The 26,256-nt window shown below is 41.0% G+C and overlaps 1 protein-coding gene across 4 annotated transcripts in view; it reads right to left on the bottom strand.

Annotated features, from left to right (window-relative positions):
- The window catches only part of LIFR (LIF receptor subunit alpha), an 89,601-nt gene extending 63,861 nt beyond the window's left edge, over nucleotides 1–25,740 (bottom strand). Inside the window, exons 1-2 of one of the 4 annotated variants that reach the window (XM_025167755.2) lie at nucleotides 25,138–25,740; nucleotides 23,119–23,247 (exon numbers count right to left, since the gene is read on the bottom strand). The gene's annotated coding sequence lies outside the window, so the exon portion shown is untranslated. Of the gene's footprint in view, nucleotides 1–16,442; nucleotides 16,793–23,118; nucleotides 23,248–25,137 lie in introns of those variants that run through there. The other 3 variants (XM_025167754.2, XM_007429909.3, XM_025167756.2) reach the window with 3 other exon arrangements.
- Between the last annotated feature and the right edge of the window lie 516 nt (nucleotides 25,741–26,256).

Here is a 26,256-nt window from a genome sequence, read left to right as displayed (position 1 = left end):
CAGTTATTTGGAGACTTCTGGTCCCAACACCCCTGGTGGGCAGAAGAGTTAAGGATAAGACCGTTCTAAATCACTGCATTTAAACACAGAGTTCCTTTTGAGGATCATTTCTCTTTTCTTCCAAACTTTCTGAATCTTCCTAGCACAGTAGATGAGTTTCAAGATGAGTTCCAAGATTGTTAATTGAGGCATTCCCATTTTCAAGACTACCATATTCCAGGCAAACAAGTGTCCCCTGCTTCTGGAGCTGATTTAGTCCTGCTTGAGAAAAGTCCAGAGATACTCCATCAGCTGTTTGAAGTATTAGCTCTAGTAATCATTTTCTGAGAGTCAGTTTAGTGTAGTGGTTAAGGTACCAAGCTAGAAACAGGAGACTGAGTTCTAGTCCTGCCTTAGGCATGAAGCCAATTGGGTGACTTTGGACCAGTCATTCTCTCTGAGCCCTAGGAAGGAGGCAATGGCAAGCCACTTCTGAAAACATTTCCAAGAAAACTGCAGGGACTTGTCTAGGCAGTCGCCAGGAGTCAACGCTGAGTTGAAGGCACACCAAATAATAATAATTATTATTATTATTATTATTATTATTATTATTATTTTCTGCCACAAATGCTTTCCTATAGGAACAGCAACAAATCAGAACTATAAAAAAATCCTACCAATCTGATAAATAAGACTTTGCTTTAGAAATATTTCAAAGAAGAGAACTTTGGAAAGCCATTTGGGTCCAGCTCTATAAATTCTGCAAGATTGGATACTTCCAGTGTTTGCAATTTCTACTGCCCAGAAATAAGTTTTCAGCTGCAGCACAGAAGCCAAGCAATTAGTAAGAGTGAAAGCTGATTTCCTGTATATTCAATTTTGGAATATGAAACGAAACAGCAACAAAAACAAGAGAGCCCAAAAATTAGAATTGTGGCCCACTTTGAAGAATAAGCTCCACAAAATCATGGCTTAAATTACCTAAATTCTAATTAGTTTATTCATACTGTAACAATCTTAGATATTACTGATTGCAAACCCCCAAGGGATGGAATACAATTATAATTAATTTACTTCTATTTACTTAACATTCTCCACATGACATTACCTGGGAGATAGAATCCCAATACAGTTTAACGGCATATAAGATATACAGATCATTCTACAGCTTATATAAAATATATATTTTATTTTATTTTTTTTTAAAAAAAAGGAAGAACAATTCTGCATCCAGAAAATCCAAATTTTACATTCTTGACTAGCTTAGGATAAAATCTAGCTTAGATTTCATTGGAACACATTACATACTGATTTGCAATAATGAATCTGAAAGCAGCAGAGTGGGTAATGAATAACAGGGAAATGTGAGTAAGGAAAATTTTATGCCTTAAAAATGCAAGGCATGGGAGGGATTTATTGCCATAATGCTGTACAGAGAAAGGTGGCAAAGGTCCTTTTGTTGCAACAGTTACAAGCACATACAGTGACAACACCATTAGAATTTATGTTCAAGATGACATTATTCAGTGTCATATTAGCATTTCCCATTTTTTAATCGTTCTGATATTTTCTTTTTCGTTGGAAATTCCAGTATTGCAAACCACTTCAAACAATATATTTCCAGTATTGCAAACCACCCTGAGACCCCATGGTTCACCTCCTGCAGTGAGATTAAAAAATATACAATAGGGGTAGAATTCGCACTCTCAGTTTTGACCACTTCATAGGCTCACTGCAAGGACAAAATGGCGCCGGCAATGGAGGTCAACATGTAGGCCTGACTTTTTGCTCCACAAGAAAAAAAAATAGTTACAAATTTAGCAAATGTTTAAGAGTTAAGTATGGTTAAGATACATAAAGAAACTTTAAATATTATATGAAGGGAGACTTTAGAAAAATTAGCTCTATTTATTTGATTTATATCCCATCTTTCTTCCAGGAGCTAAAGAAGTCTTCCCTGGGGCTCTCTCTCGTTGAGCTGACAAAGAGGAACTCTGGCCAAGTATCCTCTGAGTGGATATGAACCAGTTACTACAACCCTATTCGAAAACTTTAACCATTATTGTACACTACTTTTTTGTTTGTTTTTCCAAATCAAGCTATTTGTCATAAATGGTTCTGCCACAGAAAAACCATTCCTTTTCATTGCATGGCATTGCAAAACCTGGGAATCAGCTTGTTAACAATTCTCATCTGTTTTTGCCTGTTTTCCCCATCCTATGCTACATTGGGGTGCTCCTAGCTGTTTCTTTAGGGCAGTGTTTCTCAATTCAGCAACTTTAAGATGTGTGGAATTCTGGCTGGCTGGGGAATTCTGGGAGTTGAAGTCCACACATCTTAAAGTTGCTGAGTTGAGAAACACTGCTTTAAGGATATATAAGTGCACTGCATTGTTACTGCTGGGGAGTGGAAAGAGGTGGGATTTCCATATCAAAAGCCAAAGTAACTTGAGAGCAACAGCAGGAGGTAATTATTTAATTATGAACATGTCACCATACTTTGCGACCAGGTTCCTTTCTCAGGATAAACTGTGGTTTGCTGGACTCAGCTTCTTACACAGTCACAGGCTCATCAAAACAAAGATCGAAGAATACGTATTTAAGTTCAACTTTTAAATGCAGACTTGGATATGCATACCGGTTTCACAGAAAAATAGTCATTTCTAATTAAAGAAAAAATAACATTCAGCTAAAAGAAAAATGTTCTTTTGTGAAATTTTGCAGCAGGGAAAGGAAACCTCACAATCAAGAAGACTGAGATGGTTGTGGTTTTGTCAAGATTGCAATAAAAACCCTCTCTACTTTAAAGGATTAGGATAAGAGATCTTTCATTCATCCCTATGAAAATCATCATATACAAAACCTAAGTATGGCTTCTGGAATAAATCATAACTGGCAGTTTGCACTTTGCACAGGCTGTTACAGTCTTCAGAGTTATCTCTACTGAAATGTGGTGGGTGATTTCTTGTTATTTAAAAATGGGAAAGACTTAAAATATGTAGTGGAGATCCTTAAAAAAAAAAATACAACATTTCTAACATTGCATCTCTAATTTGGCCTCATCCTCACCAAAAATGTAAAATGCAAATTGAAAACTTGAACAAAGTTCTGCATTTCATAAAACTCCCCTATCTTGCCACAAGAACTTAGAGGAAATTCATATTTAATCTGATAACATTTTTGTGATTGCTTGATTCATGTTATGTCATTCTAAACCACAGTTAACATGGTTAATGTTCAAAGGAATCAGTACAAATTTCTGGTTTATAGACTTGACCTTTTTATATTCCTCTTGGCAATCTGTGAAGCTCATTGCGCTTCTTTTGGAGTCACCATATTAAGTAATGACTATGAACTGAACAAGAATCATTTGTAGATCATTTCAAAAGTAACCTTCTCTGACATAACTCTCTTCAGATGTGTACTACACTACAATTCCAATCACCACCAATTACAAAGAGGTGAAGACTCTTCAAGAGCGTGTCAGAAAATACCTGGATATCAGCTTTCTAACAATTCTCATCTGCTTTTGCCTGTTCCCCCATCCCACTCTAAGTTGAGGTGGTCCTAGTTGTTTCTTTATGGACATATTTTTTAATCCACTGTCCACCCTTCATATGCAGACAATGCAAGGTAGCTCAGAAGAAAACAAAAGTCTTTTAAAAATACAAAATTAAGAGGCAGGAACCAGATATGACATCAGCAAAAAGAATGGCATTTTGCCCCGAACAAGGAAGTTTACAGTTTTGTGCAGAATGGCAATAGTGGCAAATCTAATACCTTCTTATGTATAGTTTATCTATACCTAGGTGCAGCAACAAATGAAAGCTATTCATAGATTCCTAACAAACTCAGGTTTACTTCCAAGGAAATATGGCTAGAATTGCATGCCATAGCTCTAAAATGAAGTTTCTAAAGATTCACTATTTTAAAAAGAGATTCACAGTTGGCATTTAAGTCAAGCCCCCCCAAATTCTGATTAAAATGGCAAAAGATGACAATGGTGTGTTCTTAGTGGCTCATGTGGATTCTTAGGGCACGTTTTCTGTTGTGAATATTACCCTGAGCAGCATTCAACAGTCAACATTTTTTTCTGTCCTGACTCCTGAATAATAAATGCATCTGTTATAATGGCACTGAGTAGAAGAATAAACGCTATTATATCTCAAAGGCCAAGGCAGACGCACACTTCCGAAATGCATTTACCACCAGAAAAGGCATTAGACTGAAGCATCATTTGCAAGCAACTTAGCATATGTGGAGTGCGTTGAATACTCTGGCAAATTATCCATTTGCCAAGCGTATTATTTAGAGCGCAATTGTGTCCGTGCACTTGCTAAAAGTGGGTCTCCTTGAATTGCATGGACCTCGGCTAAAATATGAGCACAGGAATCCAAAAGTCATTTCTACTGCAAACCATCTGCAACCTTGAACAGCATACACTGAACCCAAGCAGTTCCCTATTCCTATATCAAATATACCCAATATTTCCTATTCTCTACTGAAGAACATTACCATACAACTGCAAATCAATCAACTGAAAGTCAGTTGAATACACATGTATGCTTAGCCTCTAATCCACCCAAAGAACATGTTTTCCTCTGGGTGGATTAGCATACGTGTATTATATACCCATCATACTCTTCCCATTTAGTGTAAGCAGTTATGCAAAACGCAGAAAGGGGATAAGAAATAATTAGCCAGAATAATTAAGGGCATGAGATTAAAAAAAAAAAGAATCACAGATAACACTAGTTTACACCAGCAACTTTCATTATACCTCTTCATATCTTTCTATATTTGTGAACCATCCTTGCTTTCACAATGTCCAACCACCACTTCGTGTGTTTGTTCTTTCAACTCCTGACTTCTCTCTTCTTTGGGAATCTGACCAATTCCATCCAATCACAACTTTCTCAGTCTTGCCCTTCCTCATGATCTATTTACTCCTCCTTCATATATTTGTATTACAGTTTGATCCTCAGTCACTCTCTCTATATGACCAAACTACCCAACATAATTCTTTCTTAACTGGCCACTTTGCGTTCAGCCTATACTTATTCAGCTCCCATTTATTCTTGAACACGTCTCCTCAGCTTGCCATATGCAGCAACGTGTACAGCAAACCACAACCATGCCAAAAGATATATTAGATAAACTCTGGGAGGACCACTGGAGCACCACTTGAAGACCACTGGTATTGACAAAACACATACAGCAAACCACAACCATGCCAAACGACCTTATCAAGCAATTTTTGTCATTATGTACTCATATCCCAGATCTGATGCAAATATATAAGTTGTGGCATTTGCATGACTATATCATCAAATGTGTCATTAGCTTCCCAGCGGAAGCCCATGACCACACTTTTCTTAAGTACTTCATTCCCACCGCGTTCAGCTTGACATTCCTCCTGATATATCTGGCCATATAGCAAAATGGGCAGAATTAAATTCTTATATAGAGATATTTTTCTTCTTTTGTTAAACATTGCTACTCACTATCTTTTTACCAGCATTTACATCTCTTAAAATTTCTCCAACATTTCCCCATCTTTAGGAAACCTCCTAGCAAGGTAAACAAATCCCTCTATTAATGTGGAATGTTACAAGTACACCAGACAGTTGAAGAAAAAAGGGCATTGGAAGAATATCTGAAGGACAGTGAAGATGCCTTCAAACTAGTACACCATGAAGGTTTGCTGAATACCAGAGAGACCAAACTGGCCTATAAGAAAGACCAAATGAAGAATAGAAAAGAGACATGACAAGGCAAAGTATTACACAGCCAGTACACACACACACATACACACAGATCAGCAGGCAAAGCAGATAACAACAAGACCTGGCAATGGCTAAGAGCAGAAAAGTTGAAGAAAGAGACAGAGGGGCTAATTCTGGCTGCACAAGACCAAGCCTTAAGAACAAATGCATATAAAGCCAGAACTGAGAAGACCGCAATAGACAGCAAATGCCGCCTCTGCAAAGAAACTGAAGAAACAGTGGACCACCTAGTCAGCTGCTGCAAGAAAATCGCACAGACTGACTACAAACAACGGCATGACAAAGTAGCAACAGTGGTGCATTGGAATATCTGCAAGAAATACCAGTTGCCTGCAAGCAAGATCTGGTGGGACCACAAAACAGACAAAGGAATAGAAAATGAATAAGCTGAAGTGCTCTGGAACTTTAGAATTCAAACAGACAAGCACCTGCCATGCAACATCCCAGACTTAACAACTGTTGATAAGACAGACGAATAAGTCTGGATAGTGGACACTGCAATACCTGGAGACTGCAGAACAGAAGGGAAAGAATTGGAAAAAAATCACAAAATAGGAAGACCTGCAAATAGAAGTAGAACAACTATGGCAAAAGAAAGCAAAGATAGTACCAATAGTTATAGGTGCCTTAGGTACTATCTAACATTAGGTAACATCTGGAGCACCACTTGAAGACCATCGGCATTGACAAAATCACCATCATTCAATTGCAGACGGCAGCTTTACTTGGAACATTTTATATCCTGTGACAATACCTTTAACGTCATCAAACAACATCTGACTATCCCAGGTCCTTGGGAAGGACTTGATAGGTAGATAAAAATGCCAAATCCAGTCTAAACTTCTGGCTGACTGTGTGACCAACAAAAATAATGTATTAAACTTATATCCCACCCGACTCTCAATGACTCTGTATTACATGACATTGTTCACTCCATTTTGCCTGCCAAACACAACTACCTTGGGTTTTGATAAATGTTTAGATACAGGCTCCTCCCAGAGTTTATCTAAGATTCGTTGCAAATCATTCGGATTCTCAGACAACAACATAACACTGTCTGCATACAAAACACACATACATGTGTTCAACCAGTACACCTTCAATGTCATCCTAGTATTCCTGATGCATTTATCCAGAAGTACGTTAATCCCAGGAGAACATCACATATCCTTGCCTTGCTCCCTGTTCAGTATTGAACCATTCACTAGCCATTCAATTATTCTCACAATGCTTTACCTCCATCATATATCACTTTTCTCATCAGCAACCAACCTTCAACTCCGTACTTGTGCAGAACCGTCCATAATTCACACCTGCTCACTTTATATGTGTTCTCTAAATCAATAAATGTATAACAATCACAGCATGCTAAAGCAAATCCCAACAAACGGCGTTGTGTTTTAGCCTGTGTAAAGCTGATTCGCAGAGAAATGACAGGGCAAAAGGGGGAAGGAATGTGAGACAAATATCAAGGGTTTATGGGGGAATCTATCTATCTATCTATCTATCTGGAGGTGCAGATGAAGTTGGCTTGAACTCAGTTGCAGCACTTGGATTAGAGTGCAGTATCATAACCAGTATTCTGAATCCAGTGAGTAAATGGAGAATAAAGAGATACTGTGGTCAGAAGTCCAAGAACATTCTCTGCCTTTCTACAGGCCAATGGATAGCCAAGCAATTAAGTTAATGCTATATCATTTCCCTGTTGAGTCAAAAGCAAGTCTTACTTCCTGGAATTTTATTTCTTCTTCCCCTCCTGTTCTGTAAATTATCTGCCATTCCTGGAAAGGGAACACTCCATGTTTTGAAACCCCTGCATTACTGACATACTCAATCAAGTTATAAGAAAATGATTGTTTAGGGCAATTGATCCAAGTTTTAAGCCCCAGGCCTTCAAAGACAAGACCCAGTAAACATTGCTTTCAAAGTTTAGAAGATGACGATATTATGCCAAGCGTAATTTAAGGAGAAAGTATAGATCTGTGCTTTCAGGAATCCGTAAAAGACTAGGAAATCAATTTAGTTTAAATGACTCTCATGCTTTAAACATTAAAGCCGCTTTCAGCTAACTGATGATGGTCGCCTCCCATTCACAAGACATTATTGTATCTATATGCTATGTTAAAAAAAATCTTTAAAAATCTGGAATATCAGTAGCATTCTGATTCACAGCCGGAGCAAGAAAGTGTTGTATTTTAAACCATGGATCTTATATTCTGCACTGTTTTGGGGATTATTACCACTAATGATCTTACCCACGCAATATAGTAGCTGACCATAGATAATATGGCATTATGTTACTACTGGAATAATGAGGGAAAAAATCTGGAGAAATGAGAAAGGGACTATATTCATTCACATTTTACGTTAATCCATAATGCAGGATTTGGGGGGTTGTTTTTACTTTATAGGTACATCAAGCTACTCAGGTTTAATTTAACTTGATTTGATTTGATTTAATTTAATAATTTAGAGGCCATCTGACTCCACAAGACTCTGGGTGGCTTACAGCTTTAAAAACAAGAAGAACATAAAGAATCATACTGTATTTCAAACTATAATTTAAACAAGCCACATCTTAGCACAATTTTTGAACCATGATGGCTGCTATATCTGGGCCACAAAAATCCAAAAGAACGCTAGAGGGCAGCACAGAGTAAGAGCTGTCTGTCTCTTTGCTGCATCGAGTTATCTTTTAGATTTTTGCTACCTGGATCCATAGAAGTAAATGAAGAATCCACTGAAATAATAGGATGAATAACTGGCTTACCAGCTTAACGCAGAAGTAAACGATTATTCTTTGTTGTAAATCAGTAATCCTCAAAAATGGGGCTTGCCGTGACCTGTGCAGAAAGATGACAATCCTGGCCCCTCTTGCTTCTCTTTCTCCTTTTACTAGCCATCTTCTATCTACCTTCCTAGAACCTACTGGAACTAAGTACAGAGAGTATTATTTATCTAGATGTTTTAGATTTCAACTCGCAGAATTTCTATGTAGGATGACATCAGAAGGCATCAAAAAATGAACAGCTGTGATAGGGGCGATGCTGTCTGTCACACCAAGCAATCACCAATTACTGCTGGAATAGGAAGAGAAACGGGGAGGTATCACAACTCAGGGATGTGTAGCTTACCCCACTTTGGGAGTGAGGTGCCCATGGTTATTGAACAAGAATCAGCCGTATTTCAGTTTTAATTTTATTTATATATAGCTTGCTCCCAAGTTGCTCTAGACAGCTAAAAAAAATAGAATCGCTGGAATCACTTAACAGCAAAAAAAGAAATCCCTTAAAATATATCAATACCAAATTTTGGCTTGTAGTTTTATGCTATCAGCTTATCACAAATCATACTCAGACCTGGGTTAAGACAGGAGTAGTCAATCTTAGAGCAGCTGAAGGTATCAAGGTAAACTGGATAAAGCTGTATCTCATGCACCAGCATGGCTTGGACTTTATTCCCCCATGCCTCTGCCCCATGATAATCCTATTTTGGAGCTTACATTGTAATTCTCATGTGTTCTTTGTCTGCTAATAGAAGGATCCTATTCCAATGATTTTAGCAATAATCAGAAACTTTGGAGGCTGGAGAAAAAGATATTCGTCTCTGTGGTCAGAGGATATGTTTAAAAGCTGGTAGGAAGACCCATGTTTATCTTATTCCAGGAGTATAGTTGTAAGGGCCAAATCACATGCTCTGTAAAACATCAAATGTTTGCTTGCAGCCCACATATCAGGAACACTGCAAAGAGCAGTCCAACATTTCAAACCAGCTGTCATCAGCTTCCCCTTAATGTGCTGATCTTCTAACATTCAGAAATCCTGTTGTTTTTAAGGATTTTGTCATACTATCATGGTATAATCTACAGGTACACCTAAAAGCAAGATTTTAGGTACACCTAAAAGCAAGATTCTCTAGGGAGATGCTACAAAATATATATGCTGGAAATAGGTCGGCCTTAGTGGTGACTCAAATAAATTGTTGAATAAAATGCTTAAAGAAGCTATGAAATTTGGGGGGGGAGAGGATCTGGCATAATTTTATTCAGCAAGTGAACTATGCAAACAATTCCAGTTTGAGAGAAGCTGGTGGAAGACTGCCAAATTTCTGATCAGTTCAGCTATTTGTTTCTTTCTATGACCCAGCTACATAATGCATACACACTTTGAAGAAACCACACTTTCTTAAAAATTAGAAATATACTAAGGAAAAAGCTCAGAACTACCCTAACAATTACAATCAACAAGTGCCTTTCTCCCCTTTGCTTTAATCAGAAATATCACATAAAAAATATTTTCAAACATGTCTCAACAGTTCCCCATCCCAATGTCCTCTAAAGGTATTGAACTGAAGTTGCTATCATCTTCAGCCAGCATGGGACAATCAACAAATCCAGAGGACACAAGGATGAGGAATGTAATTTTAGGTAAAGAAGTCAATAGAAGTTTGGAAAAGCATGCTTAGGATGTGCTGGCAGGAGATGCCAAAGAGAAGTCATCCCTGCAATTCAGTAAGTCAAACAATCAGTCCGACAACAGTCTTCTCCACTACTCATACTTCAGCTGGGATAAATGATCTATCTTCTTGAAAGAGGAGATAAGTTCTAGACATACACTTCATATCACTATCAGCCATAGTCGACCTTCACCTTATTCACAAACAACTTATCAATCCATTCAGGAGAGTTCCATTCAGAACAGTATCATGAGTACAAGCCTGATAGCATTGTCCTTAGATGTTCTTCCCCTCTCCCACTTATGTAAGAGATAGTATAGTACTTCTCCAACAAATCTGTGGAGGGCATTCCCAAATTAACCCAAAGATCTGCAATAGGAATTTGTTTTCATCCAAATACTGTACAACATTCTGGAATGCTTTGTCTGTCTTGACCGCGTAGACACAGCTTGATTTGAACAATTGCACTGCATTGCTCTGAAAGAGCAGGTTCACAAGATGGGAGTGCTCCTTGATCTTCAGCTGTTCCTGCATTACAGGTGACAGTGGTAGGGCACAATATCCTTGTACATTTAAGTCTAGTGCATCAACTGCATCACTCTGAGTGGATCAGATTAGATTTGATAAGAGTTATTTTCGTTGCACTGCATCTTGATTATTCCCAGATTTTTAATGTGGGGCTCACATTGAAAAGGGTCTAGAATTTGCAGGTAGTACAAAATGCATCCCCTAGGCTGCTGAGGAAAGGTACAGGTAACATGCTGTTTGCACTGGAATATCTGCACCGGCGGTCAGTTGCTAACCAAGCACAATTTAAGGTCTTTTAAAGCCCTAACCAGGGGTTATGTAAGAATCACAACTCACATCATGAACCTATCTAGTTATTAAGATCTGTTGGACAAGCCCCTTTGGAAGCGTCCCTACGGTCAGACACTGTCCTTTCAGACCCACAAGCCTTTGCTCCCAGACTATGGAACACGCTCCCTCAGTAGCTGCATTTGGCCCTACTTTCTTAGCATTTAGAAAATCCATAAAGGCTTGTTTTATTGCCAGGCTTTTCATTATATCTTATTTTCATATATTGGTAGTAGCAGTAGTAGATTAATATCCTTTTTTTTCTTTAAAAGCTTGAAATAATTTATATGAGATCATTTTATCCTCACAACAACCCTATGAAGTTAGCTGGGCCAAGAGAGAGCGATTGGTCAAAATCATCCTAGGAGTCTTTTATGGCTGAGAGCTGAATAAAATCTGGTCCTAGTCCTACTCCTTACACCACTCATTCCAGCTTTCATCTATATTTTTAACTTCCTACATGTTGTTTTCATTTAAACTTCTGTTAGCTGCCTTGAGGACTTGCTAGAGCATATCTCAAATAAATACATCCATAAATTTGACATTCACACAGTAGACTGTTTTGTTTCATGTTTCATTGCCCTTTAAGAACCTTATTTCCCAAGCTTCTTCACTGAAGCACTAGGTGGCAATATTTAACATCTCAGGTCCGCAATTAACTAAACAGATTCTCAAAATTGTAATTATTCAAGTTTACTGGCAATTATTTCTGTATTGACGAGTTGAGATGGGTTGAATACCACTGTAAACCACACCAAATCTAATTATACCAAATCTAATTATACCAAATCATTATTTTCATAGACTGAAAGCTTAATTCCCTTCTACAGTTGATCCTTGAGTTATGACCACTTGTTCAGCGACTGTTCAAAGTTACAGTGGTGCTGAACAAATGGTCATATCTCAAGGATCACTGTTCAAAGTCACAGTGGTGCTGAAAATTGGACTTACAACCAGTCTTCAAATTTGCAGCCATCACATTGTCCCCGTGGTCACATGATCACAGTTCAGGCATTTGGCAACCGGCTCACACTTATCCTGTGGTCATGTGATTGCCATCTGCCATCTTCCCTGCCAGCTTCCCACAAGCAAAGTCAATGAAGCCACCAGGAGGTCACAAATTCCTCAGTAAGTTGCTTCCACCGCTTTTTCTCCCGAGGAGCCTCCAGACAGCCACACTTACGCTGGGCCATAGCATTCATGCCCTAGCATCCACCCACATGCTCGTCTGTACTCCACAGCACTCACGCACCCGCTGGGCTGCTTGTGAGCCACATAAGGAAAGGCTTGTTGTGACTGGGACTTGTGACTTCCTGCTGGCTTCCCTATTGACTTTGCTTGTCGGAAGCAGGCAGAAATTTGCAAGTCACTGTCATGTGAGGTCCTCGCTTAACGAGAGCAACAGGAACTGCCGGGATTGCCATTGCTCAGTGATGTGGTCACGTGACATCATGCTTTATGACTGTCACTTGGCAATGGAAATTCAATCCCAATTGCCATCGTAACCCAAGGACTACCTGTATAAGTTGACTTGAACTTAAACATTTACCATAGAGAAAATATGAAAACAGGAGCATGAACCTTGAAAGGCTTACTGTATATCTTTATATCTCTAAGAAAACCCAATGTTACTAATTTTATTCTGCTAGCAACATTAACTGCCATTGAAAAAATGTGGCAGTTAATACTGCTTATAAATTATTTGATTTTGATGCTGCCCAACACTAACCAACTCCTTAAACAATGTGGTAAACAATATTCATAAAACATATTTATAAACTTTCTATCTTTGTTCACTTATAATAAAAACAAGGGTAACCGTAATAGTATTTGAAATGAAATTCATGAAAGACTGCAATAAAATTGAAATGGAAAGAAGCTCATTTTTTGCCTACAGTTCACACATAATATAATAAAGTGGAGACACTTTAAAGACCAGCAGTGCCCATTTAGTTCTAAACAGATGTCCACAAATGAATCTCAGGACAACTAGAAAAAGAGAATAAATATACAGCTAAATCCATGATAAGAAATAACATTGCTGTAGCAAAAGAAACATTGTCATTTTAGTCCTTGGTGCTGAGCTTGGTTGCTGTGATGGAATGGACTTATGAAGGCCAGGCTCAGGGAGATAAGTGTGTTCTTAGCCCCCAACAGGAGCATGGGAAGTTCAAGAAGGAACAGGAGCTGGCACCTCCCTAAGGAATTCACGGTGCTGTGGCTGGCTGGCTTGGGAACTTGGGTTCAGTCTGGTGAGATTCTGTCTAGAGGTGGAACTAATAAATGCAACAGAACTGTATTTGTATTGTCTCGTGGAGTTCTCTGGGCTGAACCTGACAGTTGCAGAGTTTCATTACCCAACTAGGTTACATCATCAGTGCTACTGAGTGTGGGGTTTGCTCCCTGTTTTTTTTTTTTTTTTTTTTTTAATACAGTAGCTTGCCCTGCCAATGTTGGTGGGGAAGCTTGCTCAACCTCCAACAAAAGGAGCTGTGTAAGAACATTATTCAGATAAGTACAAACACATTGCAGCAACCCAGAACACCAGAAAAAGGATCACATATACAACTTCTTCCAACAAAATGGATACCTATGCAACCTTATCAAAAATTATCTGACCACTCAACCCACTGCAACATGAATAACACAAGCTATGAAAAGGGTAACACTACCATACATCAAAAACATCTCAGAAACAACCAAGAGACTATTACAACCACACAGCATCACCATAGCACACACCAACTAAAGCCCTCCAAAACACCTTAAGTAAACCAAAAGACCCAGCAGCCCAAGAAGAAGAAAAAAAGCTTGGCATTTCAGACAAATCAGCCATCAAGAGACAGAGATAAACCACATTTACGCACCATTCAAGAGACAGTAAAAAAAGCTAAGAAGGAAGCAAAAAGACCAGAGCACATCCTCTCCAGCAACCAACACCCAGATAAGCATGGATTAACACCAGACAAACAATCAAGCAGAAAACAATACTCTAATTAAAAAACTACCAAGGAGAAAACCACAACCTCACCAACAATGGCAGGGCAAGCCACTGTATTAAAACAAAAAACAGGGAACAAACCCCACACTCACTAGCACTGATGTTACCTAGCCGGGTAATAAAACGTCTGCAAGCAAACAACCAAGCTCTGAGAGCACCAAGGACTCCACAGTTCAACCCTGAGCTACAGATATTCTCTTCTATTGGATTGCCATTTTAACTGGAATGCCTGCAATCATTTGATGTTTCCCAATAATTGTTCCACTATGGAAACATTGACAATTCCAGTACATTCCATTATTTGAATCATTTTTTATTCCGACATTTCTATTAAGACTGGATTCTTCACATCCACATTCCCCTTTCAGATGTGCTGGACAAGAACAACCAGTGTGATCCCTGAGATTATTGATTGGAGATAACAGAAGAGGCAGCCCAAACCATCTGGAGGACACCACATTGGGAAGGCTGTATGTGCAAATTCAACTCCCAGAATTTCAGGACAGGCATTCTGTACCCAGCAGATCCACAACTCATAACTGTGGAAGTAATAAGATATGGCTCATTCTGCTTCAGCCAAATGAATTACTATAGCCAAATGAATTGTTCTTTAAAGAGATCTTTTTCTCCATTGTTAGTCTAGTTCCAATCTTGCCTCCTCTTAAGGTGAGTTAACAGCTATATCCCCACATCATTGTTTGATGTTATACACAATTGCTATAGATTCCTTCCTGTTTCGCATCCTTCCCAGGATCCAAATGCTCTGTATTTAGCTATTCTGTAAATAGGCCAAGCTTTTTCAGAAGAGGTGTTGTAACCATTCCATCACATTGTGTTTTAAACAGATCTACTAACTCTTATGATAACAGAAATGCAGAAAGTTAAGTAGCTTTGGAAATGCAAAGTAATAATACTTCTTTAGTGATACTTCCTTAATTCTGCATCCCTCTACTTCTATATATCTTTTATAAGGTAGAGTTGTTCACAGCCCAATCTTCCATTTACAAACAAGTTCAGAGTTATTTAAAAAAAAAAAACTGAGTAAAAAAGGAGATACTGTGTAAGCCCAACAATAAGTGTAAGTTGCCACTTTTGATGGTGCAAGCGAACAACTCTTCAAACTCAATTACCTAATGTAAACTTTTATAGGAAATGAATATACACCCTTTTTCTTTTGGGGATAGGAACGAGACGAGTTCAGAATTTCTAAGATTTACTCTTATCCTGTAAATGATGAGTGGCCAAAGGACCATAACATAAACTCAACATGAACATGAAAAAGAGAAAACGGTTTATGTGTATATTCCAAATCCAGTGATAGAAACACAGTCAAGGGATGGTATTAAAGCAGTTTTTAAAAGAATAAAACACAGTACCTATTTTAAAATAAAAAGGAAAGTAAAATGGTAAGTACGTAAAGAAAAAGCACAAAGAAAGAAATAAAGGAAAGGATATAAAGCAGCAGCTTCCGATCTTCTTAACAGCAGTTACAAGTACATTTTATATTTTACCCTCTCTTCCTAAGTTCCAATGTACTTTCCTTCTTTCCATAGTCTACACCAGTGTTGTCCAAACTTGGCCGCTTTAAGATGTGGACTTCAACTCCCAGAATTCCCCAGCCAGCCATGCTGGCTGGGGAATTCTGGGAGTTGAAGTCCACTCATCTTAAAGCGGCCAAGTTTGGACAACACTGGTCTACACTTTCTAATCAGCAGTGCATTCTGGTGGCAACCAAAACATACAAACATTTCTAACTCTGCTACATCTAATGGTGGTTCAGATTCCTGCAGCCAAGATCTGGTAGCTTTAGTAGTGCTGCACCCTGCCAGCACGGCTTCTAGGCCCCCCCCCCCAAAAAGAACATTAAGTCCTCCTGCAGGTGCCATTCATCCCTGAGAACAACACATGTGTCCAAGCTCCAGACACCAGAACAGGCATGTTCACTCACACCTAGCCACTAGCTCTTTCAATGATAACTAACGTTGGAATGGGTGGCCTCATCTGAATCATCATCATCATCTTGGGGCCAAGAGAGCTCTACTTCCACCCCATTGAAATCTGTGGCTGAGAGATACTGTATTCTTTTCTGGAAATTAAACGTGCCAGGATCCTTACCTAGGTATAAGCACCATTCGACTCAGAATAACTTACTTCCAAATAAACATATGAAAGGACTCCAAAGTCATCTTCATTTCATATAAATTCAGTACATTACTGGGCAATAACATGCATACCATCCCGATTATTCAGTGTTTAACAAGGAGGGAGTAGAAGGAATTCATTAATACTGAAATACAACTTCTATTAAAACAGAGGCCCTTTTCACAACTTCAGTTACATTTTTAAATGAGATGAATAATCACTTACTTGCTGCTTCCCCTTGAGTTTTGTCATTGCTGCAAGCTTCGCAACAGAGGAAGATAAAGCACCCTTCCGGGGAAAAGCCTGCATTCAGTATTCACACTGCCCCAGTATTACCAACTCCTCTACAAAATACACTGGCTTTGAAAGAAAATACCGCAGCGCTGGCTTTGAAAGAAAAGATTCCCAGGCTTCTCAACACAGAAGTACTCATTATCATGTTCCTCTTCTCCTACAACTAAAGTTATCGGCAATCCGATAACTTTTGTTACAGTTATTCACACAGACAAAAAGATAGGTGAGATACATCGGGCTTTTATAGTAAAATATTTAAAATAAATCACTTAGGGTAAGAACATAGCGGTCAATGCTTTCTTTTTCTTAAATCAGGCTACTGTCTCTTAATTTGGATGTCACTGTTTTCTCCTCCCCACAAAGTTATTTATAATCCAGCCATGAACAGCATCCAACTTTCTGCCTGCCAGAGGGGAAAAAAAAAATATCATCTGTTATTCAATGAGGCTGCAGCTCCGCGTTAAGGAAAACTACCAGAGTGATTTTAGTAAAATAAATTGCCCTTTCCAATAATAGTAACCCCAACAGCAGGCAAACTTTGTGCTGCAGAGAATTAAATAGCTGACTTCTTCTGAACAGGCACAATTCTAAAGTTACTTTGGAAAATATTTCCCCTGCATGTCCTTTTATGCTGCAATTTGTAGGATGTGATTGTACTAGAAGTAAAGCTACCAGATCGGGTTTGAAAAAAAACCAGAGAACCACTAGATGGTAGCAAAGAGAGGTACAAAACACTCATCTTGTGGTTGCTCACATTTTTGTATCCCAGATCTGATCATCTTCACTGAAAGTTTCTTTAATTAACTCTGTGCCAAAATTGTCCATTCCAGTTTCCTGAAAGTTTTCCTCCTCTGCAAAGGAGACTTCTGATTTTCTTGTTCCTTATTGTTGTGAAGCAGTGGAGGATGTTGAGGTTTGGGGGAGTGTTCTCCCTCTCCACTTGCCACCTCTTCTGGATCTTGGGGCGAAATTGTCTGATAGAATTTGACATATGGATGGTCAGGGCAGCTGCAGATCCCAAGAGAAATTATTGTAGAATAAAAGGCAGACCCTTTTATACATCTTTGTGCTAAGGTAAGTTTGATAATTGTGATGGAATGGAATTATGAAGGCCAGGCTCAGGGAGATAAACATTTTCTTAGCTCCCCAGAAGAGCGTGGGAGGAACAAGAGGATGAGACTGGCACCTCCCTGAGGAATGTACACTGTCGTGGCTGGCTGACTTTGGGAGCTGGGGTTTCAGCCTGGGAAGATTCTTGCTAGAGGTTGCAGCTAATAAACATAACTGGACTGAATTTGCATTGTCTCTTGGAGTTCCTTGGGCTCGGCCTGACAATAATTCTGCATCACACTCTTAAGAATTTCACCAAATTTCTTTTTTAAGAAAACTGAAAAAAAACTACATTCTTTACCATTAATTAAATAAAAATGAGTAATTTTTCAGCAGATAATCAGTCTTAACGTTAGACTTGTCTTCAAGCATCCTCCTATGGAGAAGTAAAATTATAGTTCCATGACGAGAGGAGGTAACAGAATGGGAGACATTCAGGCCATTTCTTTGAAGATTGGTATCTTTGAGTCAATCTGTACAGTATCACCCAGTCTTTATGACTAGATTCAATTGGATCCTCACTGCACTTAACTATGGTTTCCTGAGTAAGTCTCAACTGGCTTGGTTCACTCAATACCATGGTTTTCTAACCCCAATGGTTTGGCTCCCACATGACACTATCCTATGGTTTGTTTAAACTAATTTAGCCCAGCCACTTGTGGTTTATTCTAAAATGATGGCTAAGATTAGCATGTTGCTTAAACTAAACTAACTTTTTCACTATCTCCAGCACTAAGGGAAGGACATTCACCACGATCATCAGGCTATCTCAAGAACCAAAATATGGATAGCTAACACATCAACTCATAACTCTCTCCCACTGGGTGGGTTCACACAGGACTCTGAACCAAAACAATAGCCATTCAGAGTTATGCTGGCACCCTGTGTAACCTAAACCCATGTGGCTAATTTACGGCCAGTGTAAACCTAATAAATTGTGTTCAGTACATTATGGTTTAGTTAACCATGGCTAAGGGTATAATGCAACCACAGGCACAGTAAACACCCTAGGTTGCCTTAGTCAGTGCTTCTTAACCCACCTCTTTCCATGTCTGGTACAGAGGCAGTCATGCTGGTCTGTCTAGCAACTGTAATTTAATTTATACTTCAAGAACAACTGGTTTTTACATGTATGGTTATTACATTAAAATCATACAGATGGAAACATCAGGAGTAATCACATTAGGCTACTACAAAAATCAGGTGATCTGCTAGTTTAGGTACAGAGTGAAGGCCTTTCTTTTTTCAGACAGGTACTTTAGACCAGAGTTCCTCAACTTCAGCAACTTTAAGATGGGTGGACATGGCTGGCTGGGGAATTCTGGGCGTTGAAGTCCACCCATCTTAAAGTTGCTGAAGTTGAGGAACCCTGCTTTAGACAGAGTCACCCATTGGGTGAGATTGGGGGGGACACAAATTTAATAAATATTTCACCTTTGAAAACCAGTTTGTAGTAGTAGTTAAGGCGCTAGGCTAGAAACCTATTTATAGCTTTTTGCAATGGTTGGACTCTGCATAAAATGAGCATGGGCTATTATTTTGTGACCATTGTTGAGGACCATCTTACAAGTGATGTCTCAGTGCTTCAGGGTAGTCCAGACAAGAAGCACAACATGAATTCTAGCTCTATCTTTATTATAAGGTTACATTAACAGAATCTTGCAAGACTGAAAGTATTTCTCCCCTCTTCTCCTTTTACTCTCCAGAAAACAAGGATCCCTTCTGAAATGCTTCCCATGCCCCCCCTTCTGTGGATCGAAATATCTTTTACATGCCAGTTGTCCAATCTGTGGCTCTTCTTCCTGTCTCTCAAGGTCATTCCCACATCCCATTATAGGATGGTAGGCACGACTGAAGCAAGAAGAGAGTATGTCCAGTTCTAAAATGGGTGGGGCACTTATCTCCTTTTTCACATTTTAACCCCTTCTTCCTTACCTCCAATTCTTTCCCACCTCCAAACTCTTACAGAACTTCTGAACTGATCTCTTTCAAAAGGGTTTCCAAATTAGGGCCAACGCAGCATATGGCCTTAGTTGCCCATTCCTGAATTGGTTTGACCAAGCCATTGTGAGTTTGTCTTTAAATTATGTTTTATCACTATTCTCTACTGCAGGAACAAATGTTAATATTAACTGAAAACAGTTTCTGAATAACAAGACTGTCAAGACAACCCATTTAACTGTGGACTGAGTTTCATCAGGCAGAGAATCAAATTCAGCATTCCCCAAACTAGTACGCTTCAGATCTGTTGGCCATTTATCCTCCAGCACATCCAAAGAACACCAGGATGGAGGCAATAGGAAACCTGCTATTTAAAATCCAGTTGGAATAAATCACTAGGGCAGTGTTTTTCAACCTTGGCAAAGTTAAGATGGGTGGACTTCAACTCCCAGAAGTCCCCAGCTGGCTGGGGACTTCTGGGAGTTGAAGTCCACCCATCTTAACTTTGCCAAAGTTGAGAAACACTGCACTAGGGTTAGGTTTAGAGTGAGAAACAAATGACCCCCCCCCCTCACCTTTCTAGAGTCAGTACAAATTGTAACTTGAATACATTTTATCTCCTTTGCACTAGAAGTATTATTTGCACTGTAGAAATTAGATAGATGAAAGGTTCATGGAAAGGTTATGGGAAGAGAGAGAACATGAAATTCATAAACATTATTTTACTGTATATTTCTCTGCAAAAAGGACACAAAGTAGTTTGGTACAAAATGAAAGCAGAAGCAGCCTAACAATGTTTTTTTAAAAAATAATAGGAGTGTAGAGGTCATTGGAAGCAATGAGTAGAAGCTGCAGGATTTAGTAACCTTCAAGTACATTCCAACTCTACAGAGTGCAAGAGAATATTAAAAATGCCAGCATTATATACATTATGGAAATCGATAGACTAAATGGGAAAATGATTTTAAAAAACCCAAGACCAATTCTTTAAAACAATTGGCATTTTGGTCTTATATACATCTATAAATTACCAGGCACATAAAGAGTAGTGTACTATGATCGATGCCGTGTAATTCACACAATCAGTGTTCTTAAGGTTCAAACCAGAGAATGACTAAGCAGCAGTATATGCTTTGCCAAAGCTCTCAGGTCTCTACCAGTGAATGTGTAGAGTACGGAACTAAATGGATGACTGGCTGGGCCCAAAATATTTTCCTATATAGGGTGGAACTGCTAAGGAACATATGGGTATCTTAGCAAGTCTGCAAGCAGCCATTAAGCATGAAAGCGCACAGAACTCCCTGCAGAATTAACATCAAAACAAAGCTGAAGATACATTTAGAAGTTACAGAATGCTTAAAGGAAAATCGCAAACAGATTTTTCTATGGCTGGTGTGCGTCTTCCGGGCTGTGTGGCCGTGTTCTGGAAGTTTTGTTTCCTAACATTTTGCCAGCATCTGTGACCGACATCTTCAGAGGGCAGGAGCACAGACAGGAGCAGTTCTCCTGGGCACAGAGAGAACTGCTCCTGTCTGTGCTCCTGCCCTCTGAAGATGCCGGTCACAGATGCTGGCGAAACGTTAGGAAACAAAACTTCCAGAACACGGCCACACAGCCCGGAAGACCCACACCAGCCATCGTATTCCGGCCGTGAAAGCCTTCGACAATACAGAGATTTTCCTCTTGTTATCAACCAACAAGGAACATCAGCCAATATTATTGGAACTTTAGGGTGATGAGGACACTAGACATAATTAATGGGAAAGGTGCAGGAGGGCATGACAAGGAAAACCATATAATAACCATCAAATGTAGGATAGATTTTTCCAACTCTGATTTTCACTTTCAAGCTGTCCATCAATTCTTTGCTTTGTCCCTCCCTCACCAACACCTCATAACGTTTTAGAACTGAACCATTTTGCCTTCCATTTGTTCTACTATATTTCACAATTGTTAGAAGACATGTACAAATCTCCTAAAAAGAGGACCGTGTAAACCATTTCTATATACTGCTGTCAAGAAAATTATATGGACATCCCATGAAATTATCAAGAGTCAAGTTTGAGTTTAAGAAGACTTGCATTTAAGATGATATATTCTACAAATTCTATTAACATCTCTACTGCATTAGTCTTTGCTGAGAATTATAATGGTGTTTGAAGATTTCCACATTTTCAGTCTTGTATTCAGAGACAATTAGAAGTGAGAAGGTGGTTAGAGAGCTAAAAGTATATCAGCGCAGATGAAATTATAGATGGCAGCATCCACAAGAAAAAAGGAGAAAAAAACAATAATGTTTTAGAAAAATATATTCCCAATATGCCACATTTTTGGTTTGCCTACTATTGTTTCATAAAAAGGAAAAAGAAAAAGAACTGTTATTGTCTTAATATATTCCAATATATTGAAAAGAATCATACTAAGATTCAGATAAAAGTGATGGACATAATTCATTGCTCTGCATATGGAGATCTGACTTAAGCATGTTAGAAAATCAGAACCCTGCATCTCTCTAGCACACAAGTCATATAAAATCCTCAACATTTTAATAAAAGTATGCCTTCACATGACTACATATATAGGAATGGACCATTTCTACCTCTCCAGCATGGTGGTAAGAGGCGTTTCATTTCAAACATTAATTTGTAAGAGCAGGACAGCTGCTATATTCTGAGGACAAAGTTTCAGATTTTTTTTTTTTTAAACCAGGAAATGTTTTTCTTTGATAACTTAGGAAAACATATTCAAAGTCTTGTTTCAGGCACCATGCACTATTTATTAATTAAATTTGTATGCTGCCCATCTCCCCCAGTGGCCCCAACCCACAACTTTCTAATGCAAAGCCAACATTCAACCCACAATAACCTCCAAATGTTGCAGGCATTCTCACAAAATGGTTGGCTAAGTGTGGCCAGCCACAAAATATCCCACCTCCACCCTTCTAGGATGTTCCTTAGTACCCTAGTTACAATGGTCTATTACAGTGTTTCTCAACCTTAGCAACTTTAAGATATATGGACTTCAACTCCAAGAATTCCCCAGCCAGCACAGGGAAACACTGGTCTATTAGGATTGAGCAAAGAGACAGATTCAAAGTAAAAGTGCATTTTAGAATGCACGTGGGCATACACGGGTCAGAAATACCTTCCCCTTAATCCATGTTTCCCCAGGATTGTGCAATAGAGCCACACACAGCCCCCAAAAGATGCAGTTGCTTTAGGGGGTTTCCCACAAGGGCTACACAAGCATTCACACATCCCTGAATCACACTCACCCTCCAAATCTGGATCTCTGCCCAGCCTTATTACAGTATTTCTTTTCCCAACCAATCCTATTTATATTCTAAGCCTCCCAACAGGGCCCGGGGCATTACTGGGGATAAAAGGGCTTGAATCCCCCAGTTCTCCATTTGTTAAATGTTAAAAAAAAACTTTAACACACCCTAGGAGTCAAGCAGAGCAAACCACCTAGCAAATACCAAGGAACATCTCGACAGAGCAGAGCACTGACTGCTCCTGTTCTAGGAAGTCTGGAGTCAGGTTTTCACAGGAATTACCTTTTCTATATAAACTTGCCTGGAAATCTTGTTCAGCTTTTGAAGTCCTTCCAGTCTAGGTCTTGAGGAACAAGGGAGACTTTGAAACAGCTTCTTTCTTTGGGCAGTTGCAACCAGCTCCTTCTTTACCTGCTTCCAAGCAGACATAGAGTGGTGCAGCTTCAGTGCATGCTTTTAAGAATCCCGGCCAGCTGCTTCACATTGGGCTAATTATCATTCTTCAGCGTTACTTTCATTGCTTGGCTACTTCGATGTGTGAATTGGCAGAAGCCATACTAGGTTTCCTTTGCAGTCTAAAGTCAGGTTATTTGTATTTGTTCATCCAAATTACATGGCAAATTAGGAAAATGAGACAGGAGCCACAGAAAGGCTTGTTTAGGTAGGTCAAAGAAAGCCTTCTACACTTATTGCAGCTTAATGAATGATTGATCGGAGGCCCATTTTAAAGTTAACTGTTAGTTTATCTTGAAGCCATTTTCAAACAGAGGCTATTTTCATTCAGCCATTTTTAAATGCAGGTGCACAGAAGATACTGTGAGTGGATTCAATTTAATTTCTGCCCTCCACCCCATTCTAACTTATTATGCTTTGGGCTTAGCCTGTTGTATGAACCCAGCTGTTTCCATAGGTCATCATTTACAATTCAGAATGTTTTGGGAACTTAGCCAGTTGCAATTTACTCAACAAACCATGGGTAAAGGCTTAGCTCAAAGTATGAATCTAGTCTTTCTGGTTATTACAGCCTTCTATCTATCTATATTTATATCTGCACAGACAAGCATATTTCAAAGTAAGGGTTTGCTCTGATGCTGCAATCTAGGGCTGCCAGAATTCCCCCCCCCCCCAACCAGTTCTCACGTTTAAAAATAATTAAAGAGAGGTTTCTTCGAGAGAGCTATAACCTTTCAAACTATGTCGGAATTCACTGCCTCAGCTATGTGTGTCACAGTCGGTGAACACAGACAAGAACTTTCACTGGAAGTCCTGCCAATATCACGTCAGTCCTCAAAGTTGGGGGGGGGGACGGGGAGCCCGAGTGAAAGGACAAACGAATCATCTGAGTCACTCTTCTCACCCTCCCACTTTCTCCAGTGTCACACAGTCCACGCGCAGTCCCCTGCTCGCCCCGCCACCCGTGAAAAGAGTCAGGGCTCCCATATGCTCGAGACCATAAAAAATGCAGCCTCCATCAACAGCCTAGAAAGAAACAATCCCTCTCCGCATTCAGCGCCACGGTGACCCCGAGAGCCGCAAATCAGTAGCGAAACCACCCGATTTCATTTTCAACAATCGCTCCCTTCTTCCTCGCTCTCTTTCACGCTCGGATCTCGAGCCCCGGTGGGACCGAGCGGGTTTAGGGAATCCACCACAGACTAAAAATCAGCGGCAATAAAGAGGAATCGGGAGGGGGCTGCGCCGACCCCTCCCGAGACTGGAGGTGTCCCAGAGAGTGGGGCGTTTAGGGCGAGAGGGGGCCGCGCGTGAGCTGGCGGGGGCTGCCTTCCGCAGGGCACCGCGGCCAATATTTGGGGGCGCGGAGGAATTACTTTCTCTTCTAAGACGGCAGGCAGGATGGAGGAGGAGGAGGAGGAGGAGGAGGGCGCGATGAAGTCCGGGGTGCCGAGACAAAGCTCCCTGGGAACGAAGAAGAGCTTTGACCTCGGGGGTCCCGATGCGTCAACGAAGGAGGGGGGTAATCCGGATTACCCCCTTCCTCCTTCCAAGCGTTCTCTGGACATGGGATCCGAATCAGTGGAACCCACCAAGTTTTCCTGGGAAGCGGCGCCCAAATCGAAGGAATGCCTCGAGCAGGGTGGCTTTAGAGCGAAACGCCCCTCCATCAGGTCCGAGTCTAATTTAGGGATTCAGTCCGGGCAGAAGCGGCGGAATCTATTGCCTAGCAGCGAGCTGCCCCACGCGCAGGGAGAACAGACCGCCGGGCGACCCCTGCTTTTCCGCCCCGATCTCGGCCCCCTTTAAACGCTCGCGGCCCCTCTTCCCCAGACGCAGACCCCTCACCTTATAACGCCGCTTCTCCTTCATCCGACCGCCGTGCTTGTCCATAACGCGCGGTGCCAGGCGGGCCGGGCCTCCGCTCTGTTGCGGGTGGCGGGATTACGTAGCCCCAACAGGAAGCCCGGGGCGGGGGGGGGGTGCAGCGCCCCTGCAAGCCCGCGAGCCCGGGACTCGTCCGTGCCCGGGGGTCGGGGGGGCTCGGAGAGAGCGGCTTGGCGATCGCGAGGGCGACCGGCTGCTGGGTCGGCTCCCAGCGAGAGGCTCCGAGAGGCCTGCCTGCCAGCGGGCGACGAAAGGCGCAGTTGAGAGAGCAGCGGCGGCAGCCTATGAAGAGCGACTGACTTCTGACTACGGCTTCGGGAGGAGGAGCTGGGAGCCGACGGGCGAGAAACGCGGCTCGGTGGAAGGCTGGGGGCGGCCGGACGCAGCTGCCCGGCCCCTGTCGGCCTGCTGGGTTCCGACCCGGGGCTGCCAAGCCGTTTCACCCCGCGGGAGCGCCCACCAGCGCCGCGGTGGCCTCCCGAGGCGGCCTCATCCCCCGCCTGCGCTCCTGGGGCATCGGCTGCAGCCTCCTCCCTTTGCTGACCCCGGTCTGGTGGAGGCTGAAAGCGCGGCGGGCAGGACCTGTCAAGATTTCCAACTGGGGAGGCTCCACCTAGATCCAGCGTGATGCCGAAGGCTCTTCTCCTCCCTTGGCCCTGCGCGATCCCCCAAGCGCTTTCATCCTCTGGAAAGGAGGCTTCTCTTGCCTCCTCTCGGGGGGGGGGAGGGGGGGCTTGAGAATTTGGTTCGGATTACTTTTAGAGTTTGGGGGGAGGGGAGGCTACTGTCGGGGTTCTGCTGCATATCTCCAGGGGTACCTGCAGGGAGGGGAAATCCAAAAAGTCAAAAAGGTTGGGGGGGGGGCTACAATGACAGCCCTGCCCCTTTGTGATGTTGTGAGGTGTATTGCACATGGGCACACATTAAAAAAGAGGGAGGGCTCTGATTGCACTGTCCTGACTTTTTTGACAACCCCCCTCCCCCACCGCCCCCGCGGACCTTCCCGCAACATCTCCATTCTGAAATCTCCCTGGCTGCTTATGCTTTCCAATCTGAAAAAAAAAAGCCCAGGAGTTGCCT

This window comes from Python bivittatus, unplaced genomic scaffold (genome assembly GCF_059951505.1).
Source record: "Python bivittatus isolate LINGU-HERP-01145 unplaced genomic scaffold, Pbiv_v1 ctg000570_np1212, whole genome shotgun sequence".
Lineage (NCBI taxonomy): Eukaryota > Metazoa > Chordata > Lepidosauria > Squamata > Pythonidae > Python > Python bivittatus.
Note: the sequence above shows the minus strand (reverse complement) of the source record. Positions and strands in the feature narration are given on the sequence as shown.